This window comes from Prionailurus viverrinus, chromosome D1 (genome assembly GCF_022837055.1).
Source record: "Prionailurus viverrinus isolate Anna chromosome D1, UM_Priviv_1.0, whole genome shotgun sequence".
In the NCBI taxonomy this organism is placed as follows: domain Eukaryota; kingdom Metazoa; phylum Chordata; class Mammalia; order Carnivora; family Felidae; genus Prionailurus; species Prionailurus viverrinus.
In genome coordinates, this window is record NC_062570.1 from 34485067 (window position 1) to 34510081 (window position 25015).

Genomic DNA, 25015 nt, shown 5'->3' on the forward strand with positions numbered 1-25015 from the left:
TACATATAGATATAGATGATATAGATATAGATAGATTTTAGTAGCTATCTCTATCTATCTATCTATCTGTATATATATATATAGAGAGAGAGAGAGAGAGAGAGAGAGAGAGGAAAGAAAAAAAGAAAGAAAAAAGAAAGAAAGAAAGAAAGAAAGGGAGAGAGAATGATTTAATAAAAGACATATTTTTAAAAGTTTATTTATTTATTTTGAGAGGGTAGGGACAAAGAAAGAGGCAGACAGAGAATCTCAAGCAGGCTCTGTGCTGTTAGCTCACACCCTGATGCAGGACTCAAATTCACAAAATATAGTCATGACCTGAGCCAAAGTCAAGAGTTGGTATTTAACTGACTGAGCCATCCAGGCATCTTGAGAGAAATATTGAATGAGAGAAAGAGAAGATACATGTGTGTTCTTTTCTGTATACATAAACATTTTACTGAAAATTTCCTGGGAAGCAAAAATAAGAGTTGTGGAAAAAAGGGATTTCTTTTTTCTGTTTTAAACTCTTCAGACCACTTTATTTTATTTATATTTAACTTCAATGAGCATGTTAGTTTTATAATATTTTTTAAGAAGGTATCATCAATATTACCTAAGTGACTTAAAAGGGAGTTTAATGTATATGTGTATATGCTTCAAGTTACTATCACTGCAGGTGAACAAACTTAGCTTTTGATATAAGTTCAAACAATGACCTCTTTGGTTGCCTTTTTTTTTGATAGTTTGGCCTGCAAAATATTAGTAAACTTACCCTGTAATGCTATTTTCACCTCTGAATTTGTCATAAGGTGAGCTCTTTCTCTCTCTGTCACACACACACACACACACACACACACACACACACTACTGTTCTTCAACTCAGTGGGTTAGGTCACAAAGATTTTTTTCTTTTTTTTTTTTTAATAGTCACTAGCAGTTTCAGTTTTAGTGGTCTTCTCAAAAAGAAAATAAAAAAAGTGATGGCTGAATACAATAGCTCTTTTGCAGCTGGATAAAAACCAATACACATAGTTTTGTCTCTACTTTTATTTAACTTTCAACTTTCTTTCACCAATGTCTTTTCCTCCTGGAAGATATTTAGGTGCCACAGCAATCTATCTAGTTTGTCTCTTGAATTAAACTACAGTAAAAGTTTTGACTGGTAACATTGACAAGTTAAGCCTTTGATTTCCCCCTTACTAATACTATATTATCCTAAAGAAAATGCTTCCACTGAAGAGGGCATAATGTTTCTAAAGGTGAAGATCTTTAACTCCTGAAGCACAATTTTCAAGGTTATTAGTATGTTTCAAATTAGAGCCAATTTTTACAACAATCTTTCTTCAATTATAATTACAATAATATTTACACAAAAAATGTTTGGTTATTAGTATTCTCACAAATTATTCAGAAATGTATGTTCTTATTGGTTTCAAATAAGGTTGCTATAATCACACATAGATATTTAAATATGGGAAATTGATAGTGGTTAGTACTTCTGGGTAAAGGCACCATTTCCCTGAGGACAAGATGCACACTGTACCTCCCAACATCTTGTTATATTCTGCATCCATTGGGTATAGGAGGAAAGAGAATGGGAGAGGCTTCTTTGCTTTTATGAACTTGGCCAAGAAGTGGCACACACTCCTCCACTCATTCAAATGATCACACTATGAAGGGGATAGAAAATGTAGTCCCTGGTTCAATTACCATCTCCTACATCAAATGGAATACTATGGCAGATGAGAACAGACTTTTGTGTTCAGCTATGCATCTGTGTCAGACTGTCTAGTACTTATCATGGTATTTGAATTGAATAAACTCCAAACAACCTAAATTAAAGAAGTCTGTTTTTGTCCCATGAAGGATTTCATCATTTGAGTACATATTTTTATATGTTCTGTTCTGTTTATTCTTTTAGCATGCTAAAATAATGAAGGCTCAACATATTAGCATACATTTTGTAATTCCCAGAGTTTGCATTTTCATTAATAATTTTATTTTTATGCTCCTTTGGTTATAAAAATAAAATAGTAATTTACAACTTTTAAAAATATCCAGTATTTTTTTTAATATGAGAATTGGGGGAGCCTCAATGGCTTAGTCAGTTAAGAGTCCAACTTTGGCTCAGGCATGATCTTTCAGTTCATGAGTTTGAGCCCCATCTGGCTCAGTGATGATAGCTCAGAGCCTGGGACTACATTAGATTCTGTGTCTCCCTCTCTCTCTGTCCCTTTCCCCCATTCTGAAAATTAAATAAGCATTAATTTTTTTTAAAAAAAATAAGAGAATTGGGGCACCTGGGTGGCACAGTAGTTTAAGTGTCTGATTTGATTTTCACTCAGGTAATGATCTCACGGATTGTGAGTTCTAGCTTCATGTCAGGTTTTGTGCTGACAGTGTGGGGCCTGCTTGAGATTCTCTCTCCCTCTGTCTCTGCCTTTCCGCTACTCATGCTCTCTCCCTCTCTGTTTCTGTCACAAATAAATAAATAAACATTAAACATTTTTTAAAAATGAGAATGGGTCACATGGATGGCTCAGCGGCTCTTGATTTCAGCTCAGGTAAGTTCAAGCCCCATGTTGGGCTCTGTGCTGACAGCACTGAGCCTGCTTGGAATTCTCTCTCCCTCTCTCTCTTCCCCTTCCCCACTCATGCACACTCTCTCTTTCTCTCTCTCAAAATAAATAAACATTGTTCAAAAGCTATGAGAATGTTTAATAGAACTTAAGTGGCAATTATGGTTACAAGATAAAATACAGTACACTGTGTATTGTAACATTCATAATTCTACAACATCATTTGTTGTTTCTTTGAAATTCAAATTTACTGAGAGTCCTGTATGTTCATTTACTAAATCTGACAGCCCTATTTCTAAGGGATATTGTTAGCATTCTAAATGAATGTAGAAAGTAATTTTACTCAGAAATAATTGGTAACAACTGAATATGCTCTGCCACTGTTTCTTTCATTATCAAAAAATCTATTGCTATATTCATTGCCCTATTTTCTCTTTTATTTAACTCCCAGATTCCTCATTTTATTAGAAAGTGAAATCCAGGGCTTGACATGGTAAAATATTTGTCATCAGCTAGTTTTGCCATTCTTACGTCAAAAATAAGCACATAAAAGAAAAGGGTAGTCACACATACTCTTGACCTATCCTATAGTATTAGATAAACCTAACTTTTTTTTTTAAATCACAGCTAAACCATAAAGAAGAAAGTATGATTTTGGTTAGGTTGTAATTTAAATTTCACAGGAAAGATATTGAAACAAAAATGATGTGATTTGAAAACTGCAACTATCTGATTGTAGTATTAATTTAAAAGATTATAAAAATCTCATCATTTTCTAAGAGGTTTATAGTTTCAGGTCTTATATTTCAGCTTTAATCCATTTTGAGTTAACTTTTACAAGCAGTATAAAATACAGGTGTAGTTTAACTCATTTGCATGTGAATATCCATTTTTTTCCCAGCACCATTTATTGAAGCGACTATCTTTTCTCTGTTGGGTATTTTTGCCCTCCCTCCAACAAATATGAGTTGACCATATATGCATGAGTTTATTTTGGGGTTCTTCATTTTATTCTATTGATCTATGTGTCTGTTTTTATGCCAGCAAATATTTTTTCAATTACTACAGGTTTGTAATAAAGTTTGAAATCAGAAAGTATAATGCCTTTGGTTTTCTTTCTCAGGATTGCTTTGGCTATATGAGGTCTTCTGTGTTTCCAAAAAAAAAAAGTATTAGAATTGGTTATTCCTATTTCTATATAAATGACATTGGGATCTTAATAAATGTTGCATTTAATCTGTAGATCACTTTGGGTAATATGGATACTAAAACAATATTAATTCTTCCAATCCATGATCATGAGATAATTTTCCATTTATTTTTTTCATCAAAATCTTAGTTTTCAGTATACAGACTTTTCACCTTCCTGGTTAAATTTATTCATAATTATCTTATTGTTTTTGATACTATTGTAAATAGTATTATTTTATGTATGTATGTATGTATGTATTTATTTTCCATATAAGTTATTGTAATGTAAATAAATGCTACTGATTTTTAGAAGAAAACATAGAGACAAAATTCCTTGACATTGTTGTTGGCAATGATTTTTGTGTGTAGCAACAAAAACAAATATAAACAGATGAGATTACATCAAACTAAAAAGCTTGTCTACAGCAAAATAAACAATCAGTAAAATGAAATGATAATCTACAAAAATGAAGAATATGTTTGCAAACTACACAATATGATAAGGGGTTAATATCTAAAATAGTAAGGAACACATATAACTCAATAGCAAGTAAAATACAAAAGTTTAATTAAAAGTGGACAAAGAGGTCAGTTGGAAGATGGTGAAATAGGAGGCTCCTAGGCTAATCTCATCCCATGAATACAACTAGATAACTATTGAATCATCCTCAATTTCCCAAAACTTTATCTGAAGACAGGAAGAACAAAGTCCACAACTAAACGTAGAGCAGAGGCCATATTGAAGAAGGTAGGAAGTGAAGAAATGAGGTTTAGGAGAGAAACAGATTGTGGTTGCTGCAGTGGGGATGCAGTTGTGGTTGTGAATGATGAAAAACTAGCACACAGGGGGGCACATGGGGAAAACAAATACCATAGAAATAGCCATGGAAAGCAAGAGGGACCAACTTTCATGAGTTCTTGCAGCCAGAAGGGCTTAAAGCCTAAAGTTTTAAAGGCAGTGGGCTTGGCTTGGGAAGAGCCAGAGGATACTAGGACTGCTCTTGGAGAGAAGGCAGACAACACTCTGTGAACATACAGCATGGAAACAATGATCTGAAGAGCACCTGCATCCCACAGTGGGGAGGTTATTTGCTTATTTCAGAGATCATCCCAGAGAGACAGCATTCATGGAAACACCCCCACTGAGAACAAAGGAACTGGTTGGTGACATTTCCTCCTCCTTCCCCTCAGCATAACACAGGATGACCTGTGGGAACCAGCACAGCATGGACACTCACTACCTAACTTACATACCCCAAGTTCTGCCCCACCCCACTCAGTGGAACCATCCTTCCCATTCATACCTGTCTCAGTCCCTGCACAGCAGGCACTATCCCCAGGAAGGCCAGCCCAAACCCCTGCCCACACCTTGTCTCCAAACCTGAGAATTTTGCAGAGCCTCAGTTTCAGCAGTGTTGACAACAGATCACATTTCACAAACAGAGCACAGCACACCTAGTTAAACATACACATTTAAGCCAAGCAAACACTACCCACGACACTGCCCACAATAAGCAGAGAACCTCGGAAGATGACTAACATGAAGGGTAAAGTGGCCGGGACAAAACAGCAGAACACATGCAACATGCATTGGAGACATTCCCAAAAGTCACAGACCCTGGGGAATAGAGAACACTATATGGCAGGACAGTGCAGGACCTCTTCTTCATAAGGCCATTACTATCAAGAAAAGAAGACACAGCTAACTTCCGTAACATATAGAAGCAGTCACAGATCCTTGGACCAAATGAGAAGACAGAGATATTTATCCCAAATGAAAGAATAAGACAAGGCTTTGGCCAGAGATCTAAGTGAAACATATATAACTAACATGCCTGAGAATTTAAAATAATGATCATGAGGATACTCAATGGACTTGAGAAAAGAGTGGAATACATGAATGAGACCACTATACATAGAGATAAGGAATACGATGGAACAGCCAAAGGGCTCAATAAATGAATTATGAAACACATTGGATGGAATGAACAGCAGGGTAAAAGGAGAGGAACAAATTAATGACCTAGAAGACAGAGTAATCGAAAGTAAGCAGGCTGAACAAAAGGGTAAAAATATGCAAAACTATAATAGATGTAAGGAAATCAGTGATTCCATCAACTGTAATAACATTCACATTATATAGGAATCCCAGAATAAGAAGAGAGAAAAAAGGAAGAAAATTTATTTGAAGAGATAATACCTGAGGACTTCCCTAACCTGAGGGAAAGAAACAGATATCCAGAGACAGGAGGCACAGATAATTCCCATAAAAATCAATAAAAGCAGATCCACACCAAAACATGTTGTAATTAAATTGGCAAATACAGTGATAAAAAATTAAATCAACGAGACAGAAGAAGACAGTAACTTACAAAGGAAAACCCATAATACTAGTAGGAGATTTCTCACCAGAAACTTTCTAAGCCAGAAGGGAGTGGCTTGATACATTCAAAGTTCTGAATGGGAAAAACCTTCCAAGAATACTCTATCTAGCAAGGCTATCATTCAGAATAGAAGGAGAGATAAAGAGTTTCCCAGACAAAAAAAAAAAAAAAAAGGAAGGCATTAATGATCAGTAAACCAGCCCTACCAGAAATGTTAAAGGGAACTCTTTGGAAAGTAGAGTGCAAAAGTGACAGTATAAAGATAAGAAACAAAAAAGCAGTAAAAATGAATATTTCAGTAATAAATGAGGTAAGGAACTCACAAAAGAGAAAGATGTAAAATATAACAGCATATACCCACAACATGGGAAGGAGAGGAGTAAGGAGTAGATTCAAACTTAAATGACCATCAACTTAATATAGACTGCTATATGCAGAAGACATTATATACAAACCTAACAGAAGCATATATCCAAAACCACTAATAAATACACAAATAATAAAGAGAACGAAATATAAATATGTCACTAAAGAAAATCAGCAAATCATGAAAGACAAGAAAGAATCAGAGAAAATCTTCAGATACAACCCCTAAACAAACTATAAAATGACGAGACACATATCTTTCAATAATTACTTTGAATGAAACTGGACTAAAAGCCCCAATCAAAAGACATAAAGTGAGAGAATGGATTTTTAAAAAGCCATCTATATGCTGCCTACAATAGACTCATTTTAGACCTAAAGCCACCTGAAAATTGAAAGTGAGGTAAAGGAGAAACATATATCCTGAAAATAGATGTCAAAAGAAAGTTGGAGTAACAATACTTATATCAGACAAAGTAAAATTTAACACCGACTATAGCAAGAGATAAAAAAAATTATATAATAATAAAAAATGGACAATCCAACAAGAATATAGAATAATTGTAAATATTTATGAACCCAAAATAGGAACACTGAAAATACATAAAACAATTCATTATAAGCATAAAGGAACTAAGTGATAATAATACAGTACTAGTAGGGGAGATTAACACCTCATTTCATCAATGGACAGATCATCTAAACAGAAAATCAAGAAGGAGACAATGGATTTGAATGACATACTGGACCAGATAGACTTGCTAGGTATATTCAGAACATTTCTCTAAAACAACAGAATACACATTCTTTTCAAGTTCACATGGAACAATCTCCAGAATAGATCACATATTACCCCCCAAAACAAGTCTCAACAAATTCAAGAAGATTGAAGACATATCATGCATCTTTTCTAAGCACAAGCTATGAAACCAGAAGTCAAACACAAGAAAAAAATCTGGAAAGATCAAAATACGTAGAGGCTAAATAGCATGTTACTAAACAATGAATGGGTCAACCAGGAAATAAATTAAGAAATTAAAAAATATATTGAAACAAACAAAAATGAAAAGATGATGATCCAACATAGTTGGGATGCAACAAAAGTGGTCCTAAGAGGGAAGTATAGCAATACAGCTCCATTTTAAAAAGCAAGAAAAATCTCAAATAAACAACAAATCTTTACACCTAAAGAAGATAGAAAAAGCAAAACAAACACAACCTAAAATCAGCAGAAGAGAGAAAATAATAAATATTAGAGTAGAAATAAATGATGTGGAAACTAAAAACAAAACAAAACAAAAAACAATATAACAGATGAATAAAACCAGGAACTGGTTCGTTGAAAAAATAAGTACAATTGATAAACCTGTAGCCAGACTTATCAATTAAAAAAAAATCGACTCAAATTAGTAAAATATCAAATTAGAGAGGAGAAATAACAACCAAAACCACAGAAATACAAAGAAATGTAAAAGAATATTATGAAAAAACATATGCCAACAAATTGGACGACCTGGAACAAATGGATAGATTCCTAGACACATATAACCTACCAAAACTAAAACAGGGAGGAAAAGAAAATTTAAACAAAGAACTAGCAAAGAAATTAAACCTATAATCAAGAAACTGCCAAGAAACAAAAGTCCAGTGAAATCAATTAAATATTTGCAGAATAGTTAATACTATTCCTCTCAAACTATTCCAAAAAATAAAACAGCAAGGAAAACTTCCAAATTCATTCTATGAAGAAGCCAGCCCTGATACCAAAACCAGATAAAGACTCCACTAAAAAAGAACTACAGGCCAATATCCCTGATGAACACCAATGCAAAAATTCACAACAAAACAATTTGTTAAAAAAAAAGGGGGGGGGGCATCTGGTGGCTCAGTCGGCTGAGCGTCCAACTTTGGTTCAGGTCATGATCTCGTGGTTCGTGAGTTCAAATCCCACATTGGGCTCTGTGCTGGCAGCTCAGAGCCTGGAGCCTGCTTCAGATTCTGTGTCTCCTTCTCTCTCTGTCCCTCCCCTGCTTACGCTCTTTCTCTTCCTCTCTCTCAAAAATAAATAAACATTAAAACTTAAAAAAAAAAAAAAACAGTCACCACAATCAAGTAGGATTACTCCTGGGTTGCAAGTGTGGCTCAGTATTTGCAAATCAATCAAAGTGATACATCACATCAATAAGAAAAAGCATAAGAACCATATGAACATTTCAATAAAGGCAGAAACAACATGTGACAAAGTGCAACCTGCATTCCTTATAAAAACCTCAACAAAGTAGGTTTGGAGGAAACACCTCAACATAATAAAGGCCATTTATGAAAAACCGTAGCTAACATCATTTTCAATGGGGAAAAACTGAGAACCTTTCCTGTAAAGTCAGGAACAGGACAAGCATGTCTTTTCTTAACACTTTTATTCAACATAGTTATATCTAAAGGAAACAAAATCACTATCTTGAAGAGATATTGGGACCCCTATGTTCATTACAGTATTATTTACAATAGCCAAGACTTGCAAACAATCTGTGTCCATTAATGGATAAATGGAGCAAAAAAATGTGCACTCTCTCTCTGTCTTTCTCCCTTCCTGTCTCCTTCCCTCCCTCCTCCCCCCCCCAACTCTGCCTACCATTTGTGACAACATGGATAATACCTGAGGGCATTATACTAAGTGAAATAAATCAGAAAGAAAAAGACAAATACTATATGATTTCACTTATTAAAAAAAAAAAACACCTAAACTTACAGAAACAGAGAACAGATTGTTTGTTGCTACAGGTGAGGGGGTAGATAAAGGTAATCAAAAATTACAAACTTCCAGCTATTAGATAAGTAAGTTCTGGGGATGTAATGTGCAGCATGGCAACCATAGCTAAAGACATCCTATTGCATATTTGAAAGTTTCTAAGACATAAATCTTGAAAGTTCTCATCACATAAAAAATGTAGTCATGTGAGCTGATGGATGTTACATAAACTTATTGTAGTAATCATTTCACAATATAGCATACATCAAATCTGTATGCAATATACCCTAAACTTATACAATTCTATATGTCAATTGTATGTCAATAAAACAGAAAAATATCATTGTAAACAAAAGAAAATATGACAAGTGTGTCAAATAGATACAGAACTGGGTTGATTTAATTTTTTACCAGGGATTAATTAGTTGTTAGAATAAAAAACTTTTCATCAACCTATCCTGTAAAGATTTTATATAAGACAATATTGATACTAAGGAGGTTTAATACTTTTGTTAAAAATTCAAGAGAAAAATCAATTGCTAGGTAGTAGTCCAAGTTCAAATTCTGGAATATTGAGTGTTAACTGTTTTAGTAGAAACAAAATTCAAACAAAATTCAGCATTGGAAAAATATGGATGTAGTATTATTGACAAAAGATCTTCTATCTGATAAAATGATTTTGATGGGGAAGGAAGGCAGAAAGTCAATACTGCTTTAAGGCAACAAGGGAATTTATTGGTTTACGTGATTGCAAAAATCAGAGGTAGGAATGGCTTTAATCATGGCATCACTGGAAGTTTGTTATACCAATCAAAGCTCCATCTTTGGCTCTACTCACTCTAACATGTCAGTTTAATCCTAAAATTAGTTCCCCTGATAATAGATAAAGATGGCTGCAATGGTTTCAGGCCTCACAACGCTCACTGTAATGTCCACGGGAAGAAAAATCGTGTTTCTTTCACCTCCCTGCAAGGAGAAAAAATACATTTTTCTCGAGAAGCCCTAAAAACTCCTGACACTTCAGTGTCTCCTACTGTGTTATGTATACATTCTTAAGCCTATCACTGGAGACACAGCGATGAAGTACAATGGGGGCTTCAGAAAATCATAGCCTACTTTCATACATTTGGCAGGAAGTCAAGCTTATACAGATCTCATGTCTGAATACTGTGGAGGGTAGAGTTTCCTTTGGAAACTGAAAAGTAGAAAATATTGCTAGCTAGATGGAGGGCAGTAGAACATAAGGAGACTTGCTTAAGAAAAATTACCTCTGATTATGGTGAATTAGAATAAAGAAAATTAGGTAAGAACTGCAATAACTGATACTCGAGATAATAAAAGCTTTGAGCAAGAAGTGAGCTGTAGTAATGAAGAGGTAAACAGATATAGGAGGCCTAAAACTATAACAACAAATGGCACAATGACTCTACTCTGAATTTCAATAATGCTATTAAGAGCTATAAGAAGAAAATGCGGTATAATTTTTATACATTATGCCTTATTATAAAAATTTATCCTGTTACAGGGCATGATCTTAAGAAGAACTACAGAAAAGGAACAAAAATATCAAAAAGACATTGAAAATGGGACCTAGTCTCTTAACTCTAAACCCCCTATGTTGTATGGGGACCCATTAGGTAAATATAAAGATATTACAAGGGCAACTAGTATAAAATGGCCAAGACTATGAACCTAAATGCACAATAGCTAGCAATGTGGAAATGAAATCCCTGATCACAATCAACTACAGGAAAATTTGTCAGATTATTAGAGTTCTGTTGCCTTTGAAACCATTTGGAACATACCTTGAACTTTCCTCATCTTTTTGCTATAGTTATAACATATCAGGTGCATCCCACTTTTTATAGCTATATAAAGAAATCTGTAATATCAAACAATGAACATTTAGTTGAATTTATTTCCATGCTCACAATCTTAATACTGTATGATATGTTAGGTTATATGCATGTCATTCCAACTCTTCTTGGATATTTTAGGTTTTTCTTTGTTTACTCCTTCTTCATTAGCTAATTTTGTTTTCATGCCCTGACTCATGTCATTATTACCTTTACTTAGAGAGCTAGGGTTAATTCCTTTCTGGGTTTTGCTACTACTACATCCTTGGAGAAAAAGATTAATTTTCTATCTGTATTCACTAGTTTTTTTCTTGATTTCAACTATAACCATGTTTTCTCTTAACAGCCAGAACTTCCATGAAAGGCAGTGTTCTCTTGTATTTTTTTCAAAAATGGATTCTGACCAATCTTTCCTGAATATCTCAGTTTTTTTTAACTCCATGCTTTCTAACTCCAATTATTTTGATAAAACAAATTAAATTAATATAATAAAATAATTTTCTCAAAACATTTTAATTTCTCCCTAGTTTTCTCTATTCTATTTTTAGAAAATGTATAGGTTTATTAAAACTTAACCAGTTTCCATAAAAATTAATTGATCAATATCAAGTTAATATCACTCTATCTGGGACTGATATACTCTTCTCTAGTGAGTTTCTAAATATTGGTATATCCTACTTAGTCTGAGTTCTTACATGCGCCATGCTCTGTATAAGGCATTTTACAAAAATTTTCTTTTTCATTCTCCATGTCTGTGATGTAGAGAGCACTAACATTCGCATCTGCAGATGAATAAATTGAGCTCCACAAGGGTAATATACCCAAAACCAAAGTGTTGGAATCTATACTTGCATTCTGGCCTTTTTAAGACTACAAATCTCATATATGTAATCACTATATTCTGCTTCCCCTCTGTTTTCTTTTTTTGATTGTGATTAGCAGGGCCCAAAGTTAGGGTTCTTGCTTTCAAACTTTGGATGAATATACATTAAACTCCATAGTTATTGATGAGCAGGAAGTGTTTTCACTATATCTAGCCTGAGTTATCGATGGCATTTTCCCAACAACGTCACAAAGATTGCCGCAAATCCATCATTCAATATCTCATCTAGAGTATCCTGTATGATTACATACAGGGAGGCAGAATGTGTTTAATGCTTGCATTTTACTTCCTCAGCATCTTGCTAGTCAGCCATTAGCCTAATCTTAAGAATTATCTTTATGCCTTTGCAAATGTTAATTCATTCCCTGTTCCCATATACCTCATAGGAAACCTGCAATGAGTAAGACATGACTGTTGAAGTTGGATTTCTTCTTTAATGACATGTAGAGCACTTTTAATGTATCCAGTAAAATACTAAATATTAAGAATGAGAAGATGATGGGGCACCTGGGTGGCTCAGTCGGTTGAGCGTCCAACTTTGGCTCAGGTCTTGATCTCAAGGTTCGTGAGTTCTAGCCACGTGTTGGGCTCTGTGCTGACAGCTCAGAGCCTGGAGCCTGCTTCAGATTCTCTGTCTCCTTCTCTCTCTGCTCCTCTCCTGCTCATACACTGTCTCTCTCAAAAGTAAAGATTAAAAAAATTTTTTAAAAAGAATGAGAAGATGAAAAGAAACAAGATCAAGCCTTTGTTATTTCTTTCCTAGATTGGTACATTATCCTCTAATTGCTTAACAGAATTGAAATATTATCCCTTCTCCAATCCATCCTGTTTGAGAATGTTGTTTCTAAAGGATTAATTGACTAGATTTCTACTGTTAGAAATCCTTCATTGTCTTCAGGACAAAACACAAACTTCATAGCATAATGTAACATGGTCTTTATGTCCTAGCTGTTAGCTTTCTCTCTGATGTGCTAGGTGAATAACACATTCAGAATGGTTGTATATGGACATTCCAGAAAACACCATATTTCATGAGATATATACATGGCAAAAGGCTTATTTGTAGCATAGATGAGACAAATGAAGTCATGATTTCAATAAAGGAATTATATAACATATATGATAATTTTAACTTACTAAGAACTTGAGTCAATTATTTTATATTTTATCTGTAAGACATTAAATTGCAAAATGTTTATCTCTGTGCTAATTAAGATTAATTATAACCATATAAACAAACACTGGACATCTCTTTTAAATGTGTGAAAAAATTTTTACGTTTTTATTTATTCATTTTGTGTGTGTGTGTGTGTGTGTGTGTGAGAGAGAGAGAGAGAGAGAGAGAGAACCCTAAGCAGGCTCCCATGTTGTCAGTACAGAACCTGATGTGGGTTGGATCCCAAGAACCATGGATCATGAACTGAGCTGAAACGAAGACTCAGATGCATAACAAACTGAGCCACTGAGGTGCCCCTAAATGTGTGAAAGCATTTATTAAGTATTCATTGTTTCACTCTTAAAAATAGGCTTTTATTTACATTTCCTAGTTCCTTAAGGTTGAGATGAATATCATGGGTGAAAAAAGATAAATATAAAGTACTAGAAAATTAAGTAATACCTTTACCTGGTGATGGAAGTGGGAACAAGCCCATCAACTCAGCCTGCATTCGTTTATCCACACACAAAAAAAATAATATAAAAAAGTATGTGACTTCACCATAGTCATCTGTGATAACCCAATTCTCACAGACTATCTCAGACTAACAGACTGGAAAACTTTGTATAAAACTTTATTTTCCATAGACTTTTTCCCCCCAGAACCCCTGAAGTGTTTTTCTTTAAGCTATTAAAGTTACATCAGCTTATTAGACCCTATTACCAGAAGGTAACAAGATTTGCTTCACCTTTTAAACTCAAGATATAAAGAATGTTAGCGTATTGTGAAGCAATTATTTATTCCCGTTAAGATAAAAGATTCAAGAATTTAGTGTTGCCATTAAATTTGTTAGACAAATGGATATAGTTTAGGATTAAATCTATTTAGTTCTACTAGCATGATATAGCCTGGCAGGAAAGCAAAGGGGTACCACAATTCCATTATTTTGGAGTTAAATCTTAAATATTGAGCACACACATTCCACTAAAGATTAAGAAACATTTCATTTAGTCCTTGACTTGCCACATGGATTTGATTACTTCTAAATTTGATAGAATATCATGGAGTGAGTCTCTTCAGTTCCAGGGGAGAACTCTAAAGCTTTGATTTGAATGTCTCCGAATGGTGCTACATGCAAATCAAGTTAATGTGTAGGCACCTCTGTAGATTTTGATTCTCAGGAAAATAACTTCCTGCAATATTTCTTTTTCCCATAATAAATGACTTGTAATAAACTTCCTGTAAGTAATGCATAGCCAGCAATATCAGAATGAGTATAAAATTTCATATGGTCATATGCATTATTTTAAATTTTACTATATTTAGTAAATGTTATTGAAATCTTATGGAATTTAAATATTGCATTATAATCCATGATCACAATAATGAGAAGTTTAAGTCACATATAAGAAAAGTGAATCTTTTATCTCCCTATTTGCTAAAAAAATATATAGGCCAAACATTTCTTCAAATATCATTTCCTCAGAGGGAACTTCTCTGAACACCCAGCTACCCTTCTTTGTCATTGTCTATCCCTTTATCCTGCCTTAATTTTCTTTTCAATGCTTATTTTTACTGATGATATATTACATGTTAACAAGTTTATTCTGAATCTCACTAGAACAAAACTTAGTTACTACTGTATCTCTAGTACTTAAATTTCTCAGTCAATATTTGTTATCTAAATGTATAAACTCATAGTATTTTCAGGAGCCCTGTATTAGACAACTTTGGTTGAAGTGATCTTTAATAATGACAAAGGTGAAGGATTACTCATACTCAATAACCTATTTTATAATAGGTTAAAATAACCTATTTTATTTATAAAATAAAAAAATATTAATAATGTTGTTTACTATGGTTGTTGGTTGAATATATCAAATGAGCCTAAAAGAGAGTACTCTACACAGTGCTCGAATTTACTAAGATTGTTATCATTATCATCACTCTGACTTTATTTTTTGAATCAGTGACTTAAACTAACCTCAAATTTGATCATATTCTTTAATTTGTCTTCCAAAAGGAGGAAACAAACTTAACTGCCTCAGATCATCTTTATTCAATTCATATATCAACTATGTAACTAAACTTATAAATAAACAATAGACTGGAAAAGATTTAAAAATTGGACTCTATCACATTTCTATAGCACTAATCATTTTCCTTATAGGCATATATTTACTAAAGATTCATTTTATAAATATATATGAAAAAATATATATACATATATAATGTTATATGTTATAGTAATCATCAAAAGAAGCCAGAAAAAAATAGACTGCTGAATTAGTTGTAAACATGGATTCTTGAGTTATAAAGAATGCTCTACCAGTTTAGATGCCTGAAGAAAAAAAGAATAGAGTATTGGGTTCAAAGGATGTATAGAAAAGATAATTAATGTACCTAAGTGTATGGTCACAAAACATGTAAATCTTTGTTTTTCATTGTAATGTTCATTACAGAGAATTATTCAGAGAGAAAATTTTCAGTAATGAATGTACATGACCCATCCCATAGATTTCAGCTTCTTTTTTTAAAATATCTATTTATTTATTTTTGAGAGAGAGAGAGCAGGGGTGGGGAAGAGAGAGATGGAGACAACGAATACCAAGCAGGCACCACACTACCAACACAGAGCCTGACCCTGGGCTCAAACCCACGAACCAGGAGATCATGATCTGAGCTGAAATCAAGAGGTGGAAGCTCTACCTCCTGAGCTACCTATGCATCCCAATGTCAGCTGATTTCTATCTGTAGCTTCCTCATCCCCATTTTGCATGACTGGCCCAATATATTTGCCCAATCATTGATTAACATAACTCTTATAACACATTCAGTATACAGGAGGAGGCAAGATGGCGACTTAGGAGGACGCTGGGCTCACCGCACATCCTCCTGCTGATCACTTAGATTCCATCTACACCTGCCTAAATAACCCAGAAAACCGCCAGAGGATTAGCAGAACGGAGTCGCCGGAGCCAAACGCAGATGAGAGGCCCACGGAAGAGGGTAGGAAGGGCAGCGAGGTGGTGCCCGCTCCACGGACGGGCGGGAGGGAGACGGGGTGGAGGGGCGGCTCGCCGGCCAAGCAGAGCCCCCGAGTCTGGCTTGCAAAAGCGGAGGGGCCTGACGGACTGTGTTCCCAAACAAGCCAGACTTAGCGTCTGGGAGGTCATAAGTTAACAGCTCTGCTCGGAAAGTGGGAAGGCTGGAGGACAAAGGGAGGGAGAGCTGCTGAGCCCCCTGACAACAGAGCTCAGTTTGGTGGGAAACAAAGGCGCTCGCCAGAGCCATCTCCCCTGCCCATCCCCCAGCCAAAATCCCAAAGAGAACCAGTTCCTGTCAGGGAACTTGCTGGCTCCACACAAACACCCAACTCTGCGCTTCTGCGGAGCCAAACCTCCGGCAGCGGATCTGACTCCCTCCCGCTGCCACAGGGCCCCTCCTGAAGTGGATCACCTAAGGAGAAGCGATCTAAGCCTGCCCCTCCTGCCCCCGTGCACCTTGCCTACCCACCCCAGCTAATACGCCAGATCACCAGCATCACAAGCCTGGCAGGGGGCAAGTAGCCCAGACAAGCCACACCACCCCACAGTGAATTCCACCCCTAGGAGAGGGGAAGAGAAGGCACACACCAGTCTGACTGTGGCCCCAGAGGTGGGCTGGGGGCAGACATCAGGTCGGACTGCGGCCCCGCCCACCAACTCCAGTTATACACCACAGCACAGGGGAAGTGCCCTGCAGGTCCTCACCACGCCAGGGACTATCCAAAATGACCAAGCGGAAGAATTCCCCTCAGAAGAATCTCCAGGAAATAACAACAGCTAATGAGCTGATCAAAAAGGATTTAAATAATATAACAGAAAGTGAACTTAGAATAATAGTCATAAAATTAATCGCTGGGCTTGAAAACAGTATACAGGACAGCAGAGAATCTCTTGCTACAGAGATCAAGGGACTAAGGAACAGTCACGAGGAGCTGAAAAACGCTTTAAACGAAATGCATAACAAAATGGAAACCACCACAGCTCGGCTTGAAGAGGCAGAGGAGAGAATAGGTGAACTAGAAGATAAAGTTATGGAAAAAGAGGAAGCTGAGAAAAAGAGAGATAAAAAAATCCAGGAGTATGAGGGGAAAATTAGAGAACTAAGTGATACACTAAAAAGAAATAATATACGCATAATTGGTATCCCAGAGGAGGAAGAGAGAGGGAAAGGTGCTGAAGGGGTACTTGAAGAAATAATAGCTGAGAACTTCCCTGAACTGGGGAAGGAAAAAGGCATTGAAATCCAAGAGGCACAGAGAACTCCCTTCAGACGTAACTTGAATCAATCTTCTGCACGACATATCATAGTGAAACTGGCAAAATACAAGGAGAAAGAGAAGATTCTGAAAGCAGCAAGGGGTAAACGTGCCCTCACATATAAAGGGAGACCTATAAGACTTGTGACTGATCTCTCTTTTGAAACTTGGCAGGCCAGAAAGAATTGGCACGAGATTTTCAGGGTACTAGACAGAAAAAATATGCAGCCAAGAATCCTTTATCCAGCAAGTCTGTCATTTAGAATTGAAGGAGAGATAAAGGTCTTCCCAACAAACAAAAACTGAAGGAATTTGTCACCACTAAACCAGCCCTACAAGAGATCCTAAGGGGGACCCTGTGAGACAAAGTCCCAGAGACATCACTACAAGCATAAAACATACAGACATCACAATGACTCTAAACCCGTATCTTTCTATAATAACACTGAATGTAAATGGATTAAATGTGCCAACCAAAAGACATGGGGTATCAGAATGGATAAAAAAACAAGACCCATCTATTTGCTGTCTACAAGAGACTCAGTTTAGACCTGAGGACACCTTTAGATTGAGAGTGAGGGGATGGAGAACTATTTATCATGCTACCGGAAGCCAAAAGAAAGCTGGAGTAGCCATACTTATATCAGACAAACTAGACTTTAAATTAAAGGCTGTAACAAGAGATGAAGAAGGACATTATATAATAGTTACAGGGTCTATCCATCAGGAAGAGCTAACAATTATAAATGTCTATGCGCCGAATACCGGAGCCCCCAAATATATAAAACAATTACTCATAAACATAAGCAACCTTATCGATAAGAATGTGGTAATTGCAGGGGACTTTAACACCCCACTTACAGAAATGGATAGATCATCTAGACACACAGTCAATAAAGAAACAAGGGCCCTGAATGAGACATTGGATCAGATGGACTTGACAGATATATTTAGAACTCTGCATCCCAAAGCAACAGAATATACTTTCTTCTCGAGTGCACATGGAACATTCTCCAAGATAGATCATATACTGGGTCACAAAACAGCCCTTCATAAGTTTACAAGAATTGAAATTATACCATGCTTACTTTCAGACCACAATGCTATGAAGCTTGAAATCAACCACAGAAAAAAGTCTGGAAAACCTCCAAAAGCATGGAGGTTAAAGAACACCCTACTAACGAATGAGTGGGTCAACCAGGCAATTAGAGAAGAAATTAAAAAATATATGGAAACAAACGAAAATGAAAATACAACAATCCAAACGCTTTGGGATGCAGCAAAGGCAGTCCTGAGAGGAAAATACATTGCAATCCAGGCCTATCTCAAGAAACAAGAAAAATCCCAAATACAAAATCTAACAGCACACCTAAAGGAACTAGAAGCAGAACAGCAAAGGCAGCCTAAGCCCAGCAGAAGAAGAGAAATAATAAAGATCAGAGCAGAAATAAACAATATAGAAACTAAAAAAACTGTAGAGCAGATCAACGAAACCAAGAGTTGGTTTTTTGAAAAAATAAACAAAATTGACAAACCTCTAGCCAGGCTTCTCAAAAAGAAAAGGGAGATGACCCAAATAGATAAAATCATGAATGAAAATGGAATTATTACAACCAATCCCACAGAGATACAAACAATTATCAGGGAATACTATGAAAAATTATATGCCAACAAATTGGACAACCTGGAAGAAATGGCAAACTCCTGAACACCCACACTCTTCCAAAACTCAATCAAGAGGAAATAGAAAGCTTGAACAGACCCATAACCAGTGAAGAAATTGAATCGGTTATCAAAAATCTCCCAACAAATAAGAGTCCAGGACCAGATGGCTTCCCAGGGGAGTTCTACCAGACGTTTAAAGCAGAGATAATACCTATCCTTCTCAAGCTCTTCCAAGAAATAGAAAGGGAAGGAAAACTTCCAGACTCATTCTATGAAGCCAGTATTACTTTGATTCCTAAACCAGACAGAGACCCAGTAAAAAAAGAGAACTACAGGCCAATATTCCTGATGAATATGGATGCAAAAATTCTCAGTAAGATACTAGCAAATCGAATTCAACGGCATATAAAAAGAATTATTCACCATGATCAAGTGGGATTCATTCCTGGGATGCAGGGCTGGTTCAACATTCGCAAATCAATCAACGTGATACATCACATTAAAAAAAAAAAAGAGAAGAACCATATGATCCTGTCAATTGATGCAGAAAAGGCCTTCGATAAAATCCAGCACCCTTTCTTAATAAAAACCCTTGAGAAAGTCGGGATAGAAGGAACATACTTAAAGATCATAAAAGCCATTTATGAAAAGCCCACAGCTAACATCATCCTCAACGGGGAAAAACTGAGAGCTTTTTCCCTGAGATCAGGAACACAAGGATGCCCACTCTCACCGCTGCTGTTTAACATAGTGCTGGAAGTTCTAGCATCAGCAATTAGACAACAAAAGGAAATCAAAGGCATCAAAATTGGCAAAGATGAAGTCAAGCTTTCGCTTTTTGCAGATGACATGATATTATACATGGAAAACCCGATAGACTCCACCAAAAGTCTGCTAGAACTGATACAGGAATTCAGCAAAGTTGCAGGATACAAAATCAATGTACAGAAAGCAGTTGCATTCTTATACACTAACAATGAAGCAACAGAAAGACAAATAAAGAAACTGATCCCATTCACAATTGCACCAAGAAGCATAAAATACCTAGGAATAAATCTAACCAAAGATGTAAAGGATCTGTATGCTGAAAACTATAGAAAGCTTATGAAGGAAATTGAAGAAGATTTAAAGAAATGGAAAGACATTCCCTGCTCATGGATTGGAAAAATAAATATTGTCAAAATGTCAATACTACCCAAAGCTATCTACACATTCAATGCAATCCCAATCAAAATTGCACCAGCATTCTTCTCGAAACTAGAACAAGCAATCCTGAAACTCATATGGAACCACAAAAGGCCCCGAATAGCCAAAGGAATTTTGAAGAAAAAGACCAAAGCAGGAGGCATCACAATCCCAGACTTTAGCCGCTATACAAAGCTGTCATCATCAAGACAGCATGGTATTGGCACAAAAACAGACACATAGACCAATGGAATAGAATAGAAACCCCAGAACTAGACCCACAAACATATGGCCAACTCATCTTTGACAAAGCAGGAAAGAACATTCAATGGTAAAAAAAGACAGCCTCTTTAACAAATGGTGCTGGGAGAACTGGACAGCAACATGCAGAAGGTTGAAACTAGACCACTTTCTCACACCATTCACAAAAATAAACTCAAAATGGATAAAGGACCTAAATGTGAGACAGGAAACCATCAAAGCCTTAGAGGAGAAAGCAGGAAAAGACCTCTCTGACCTCAGCCGTAGCAATCTCTTACTCGACACATCCCCAAAGGCAAGGGAATTAAAAGCAAAAGTGAATTACTGGGACCTTATGAAGATAAAAAGCTTCTGCACAGCAAAGGAAACAACCAACAAAACTAAAAGGCAACCAACGGAATGGGAAAAGATATTCACAAATGACATATCAGACAAAGGGCTAGTATCCAAAATCTATAAAGAGCTCACCAAACTCCACACCCGAAAAGCAAATAACCCAGTGAAGAAATGGGCAGAAAACATGAATAGACACTTCTCTAAAGAAGACATCCGGATGGCCAACAGGCACATGAAAAGATGTTCAGCGTCGCTCCTTATCAGGGAAATACAAATCAAAACCACACTCAGGTATCACCTCACGCCAGTCAGAGTGGCCAAAATGAACAAATCAGGAGACTATAGAAGCTGGAGAGGATGTGGAGAAACGGGAACCCTCTTGCACTGTTGGTGGGAATGCAAAGTGGTGCAGCCGCTCTGGAAAGCAGTGTGGAGGTTCCTCAGAAAATTAAAAATAGACCTACCCTATGACCTAGCAATAGCACTGCTAGGAATCTATCCAAGGGATACAGGAGTACTGATGCATAGGGCCACTTGTACCCCAATGTTCATAGCAGCACTCTCAACAATAGCCAAATTATGGAAAGAGCCTAAATGTCCATCAACTGAGGAATGGATAAAGAAATTGTGGTTTATATACACAATGGAATATTACGTGGCAATGAGAAAAAATGAAATATGGCCTTTTGAACCAACGTGGATGGAACTGGAGAGTGTGATGCTAAGTGAAATAAGCCATACAGAGAAAGACAGATACCATATGGTTTCACTCTTATGTGGATCCTGAGAAACTTAACAGGAACCCATGGGGGAGGGGAAGGAAAAAAAAAAAAAAGAGGTTAGAATGGGAGAGAGCCAAAGCATAAGAGACTGTTAAAAACTGAGAACAAAGTGAGGGTTGATGGGGGGTGGGAGGGAGGAGAGGGTGGGTGATGTATTGAGGAGGGCACCTTTTGGGATGAGCACTGGGTGTTGTATGGAAACCAATTTGTCAATAAATTTCATAAAAAAAAAAACATTGAGTATTGGAAATAAGAGGTTTGTAGGATTGATTCCTCCACCTTAACTTCAAGTGTTGTCACATTCTCACCAACTCAGACTTTGCTATGTTGAAAGCCTAGTTACTAGGGGAGAAACACTTCCAATAAGGATTTTAGTAGGGATCCCTTTAGCATGAAGTTACAAATATAACTGATTCACTTTGGATCCCCTATGATAGTAAGATAATGGTCACATTACTATGAGACACTAGGCTTGTTGCTCTGGAGACAGGACAATAAAAGTAGGGAGGATTCTGCCTGGAAGCCAAGGGGTTCACTGTGGCAATACCTCCTGCTTTGCCTGGCCCATTGAACCAGCATATGCTAATGACAGCAACCATGGCCTGGTAAAGACAAGACTACTAAAGTTTTAGAACTCTAAGAATAAAGGTGTGGGGTCATTCCATTAATAAAGCATAAAGACTAGTCAAATACTGCATAAAAGTAAGGGAAATGTCGAAGAGTAATAGAATAGAGCAGCAGTGAATATTGATATTGGTGTCAGGGCAAATCAGATGAAGCAGCAGAGGCTGTAGTTTGCTTTACAGATCCTTGTTCCTTAAATCTTTCAGACATTAAGCAAGCTAGCACCTTGAGGGAGATTAGAAATAACTGAATTTTACCTCAGCCGTCCCCTGCTCTGCCCAGAAAAGAAACGAGGGTATATTGTCCTCATAATTATGGAGACCCCATATTATAATATGAAAGCCAGATATGAAGGGTAGTAGTATATCTCTGTAGTGCTAGAGTTGGAATGTATCATTCTTCCCACATTCTCCACTTCAGATCTTCCAGGCTTTACCAGTGATTTGTTGTAGCTGCCACTATGGTAATTTGACCTGTGTGGGATCTCACATACTCCATATAAGGACATCTTTACAACTCCTTGCCTCCTGCTTGCATTTCCTACCCAGGGGATTTCCTAAGGAGTATTTCATGGGCTTCTTCTTGGTTTTTATATATGCACAGCCTAAAAGTAGTCTTGTGCTAACACTTCACTGAGCAACACTTTTATTAATAGGAGATGTGAAACCATGGGTAAGCTCTTCTGCCTTTCTCATCCCATGATAGTCAGGCCTATGAGAACTGAGAAGTAGTATATTTGAATTCTATCAGAGCATCCTAAAGGATAAAAAGAATAATTTAGCAGCAGTCAATTCACTAAAATATTCTCTAACCTATTTTACTTTCCTGTCCCTCACTTCTACTCCCTGGGATGGAACTACCTAATAAAACAATAGCAATTAAGCACTCTGCCTCAGACTTGCTTTCTAGACACCACAGGCTAAGATAAAAATCCCTTTTTGAATTGCATCATTTCTCAAGTAAGAATAAAGTAAGGAAAGTGTAATTTGAAGATGTAAAAACTGTGAACAGAAATAGCACTGGTATTCTCTACTAAATGATTATGTATGGACTTTATGTTTAGAACACCATTCTGCTTTTAAATAGATCATACTGATTTTTCTAACTTTATTACTTTATGTAATAATTTAAGACCCAAATAGTAGGCATCTATTGTTGATCAAAATCTGTGAATTATGGTCATATTTAGCACATATTTTATAATATTTTTAAGAATAACATCATGGAATAATTTGTTATTATTTAGAATGTTATGAGCATACTAAATATAATTTCCCACTAATTTTTTTAAAGAAATCCTTATTAATTCTCTTCATGTGCCATCCATTATAAGAAATAAATCTAAGAAGTGAAAAAAAATATGTCTGAATTCTGTGGTGAATATGCCCAGATATAACAAAAGATTTAAATGCAGGTTAAATTTTTAAATTTAAGAGCAGAACTTGTTTCAATCCCTTCATACCATAAAAAAAAAATATCTATCCTCCTTTTTTCAGGTTTTTATTTTATTTTATTTTATTTTATTTTATTTTATTTTATATGTAAGTTTACTTATTTTGAGAGAGAGAGAGAATGAGACAGAGAGAAAGCACAAGGGAGGAGCAGAGAGACAGAGAGAAAGAGAATCCCAAGTATGCTCTACACAATCAGCATGGACCTCAACTCAGGGCTTGAACTCATGAACTTGGAGATCATGGCCTGAGCTAAAACCAAGAGCCAGACACTCAACCTACTGAACCACCCAGACACCTCTAGGTTTTTCTATTTAAAATGAATCCCTCTTTCCTCTCTCACCTGCTCTTGCTCTCACTCTTGCTCTTTGATCCTTTCCTACGACCACACTCTCTGGCAAAGGGTCTGCAGTAGAACTAGAATTTTCCTAAATTCCTTCTGTGGTGGTATCATCTCTTGGCAGACTCCTTATTACAGAATGGATGTCTGGCTCCATAATTCATAAAAATATTATCTTACCTGAATTCTTGTGTTAAAATAATACATGTCATAAAGTATATATATGCTTTACAATATTGTAGGGAGTTCCAGTGGGAGCAAACTATCTCAGATGATAAGCTTTCATTAGTCATAGATGTCAATATTAGTAAACAAAGGAACACTGACATTCCCTAAAACAGAAACCACTAGAGAGGAGGGAAAGTTAAAAGATATATATGACAAAATCAGATATTAAGAGTAAACCTGATGTTGTAAAATATTAAATTGTGCTAGAAATCTTTAGAGGGATAATATTTCATTGTTTTAACAGCTTCACTTTGTCATGTTTACATGCTTACACACCAGAATAAATAACGTTCTATTACATTTGAGAGCTGATTTTTATCCAGTTACATGATTCTCTAGAGTAATGAAAACTCACCTAAACATCATTTAACCCACTTCTTGGCTGAGTTACCTAGAGTTTAGTAAGTAGCATACAAAGAATAGCTATTTGATTGTCACATACATGCTCCAACAAAAATGTCTCTAAATTCAAAGAAATCAAAACAAAAAGAAAGTAGTCAATTGTGGCAATGCATTTAAAAAGAAAGAAAAAGGACAATAAAATATATTTAGACAAAAGATTAAATAAAATATGATTTTATCCTTGCCAAGTCATAAGATAGGCTTATCATAGCTCTCTGCTCTTGTATGATAAAGTCTGTATCACATGGTATTCTATTCATATTTGCAAATGATATTATAACATATTATTTTT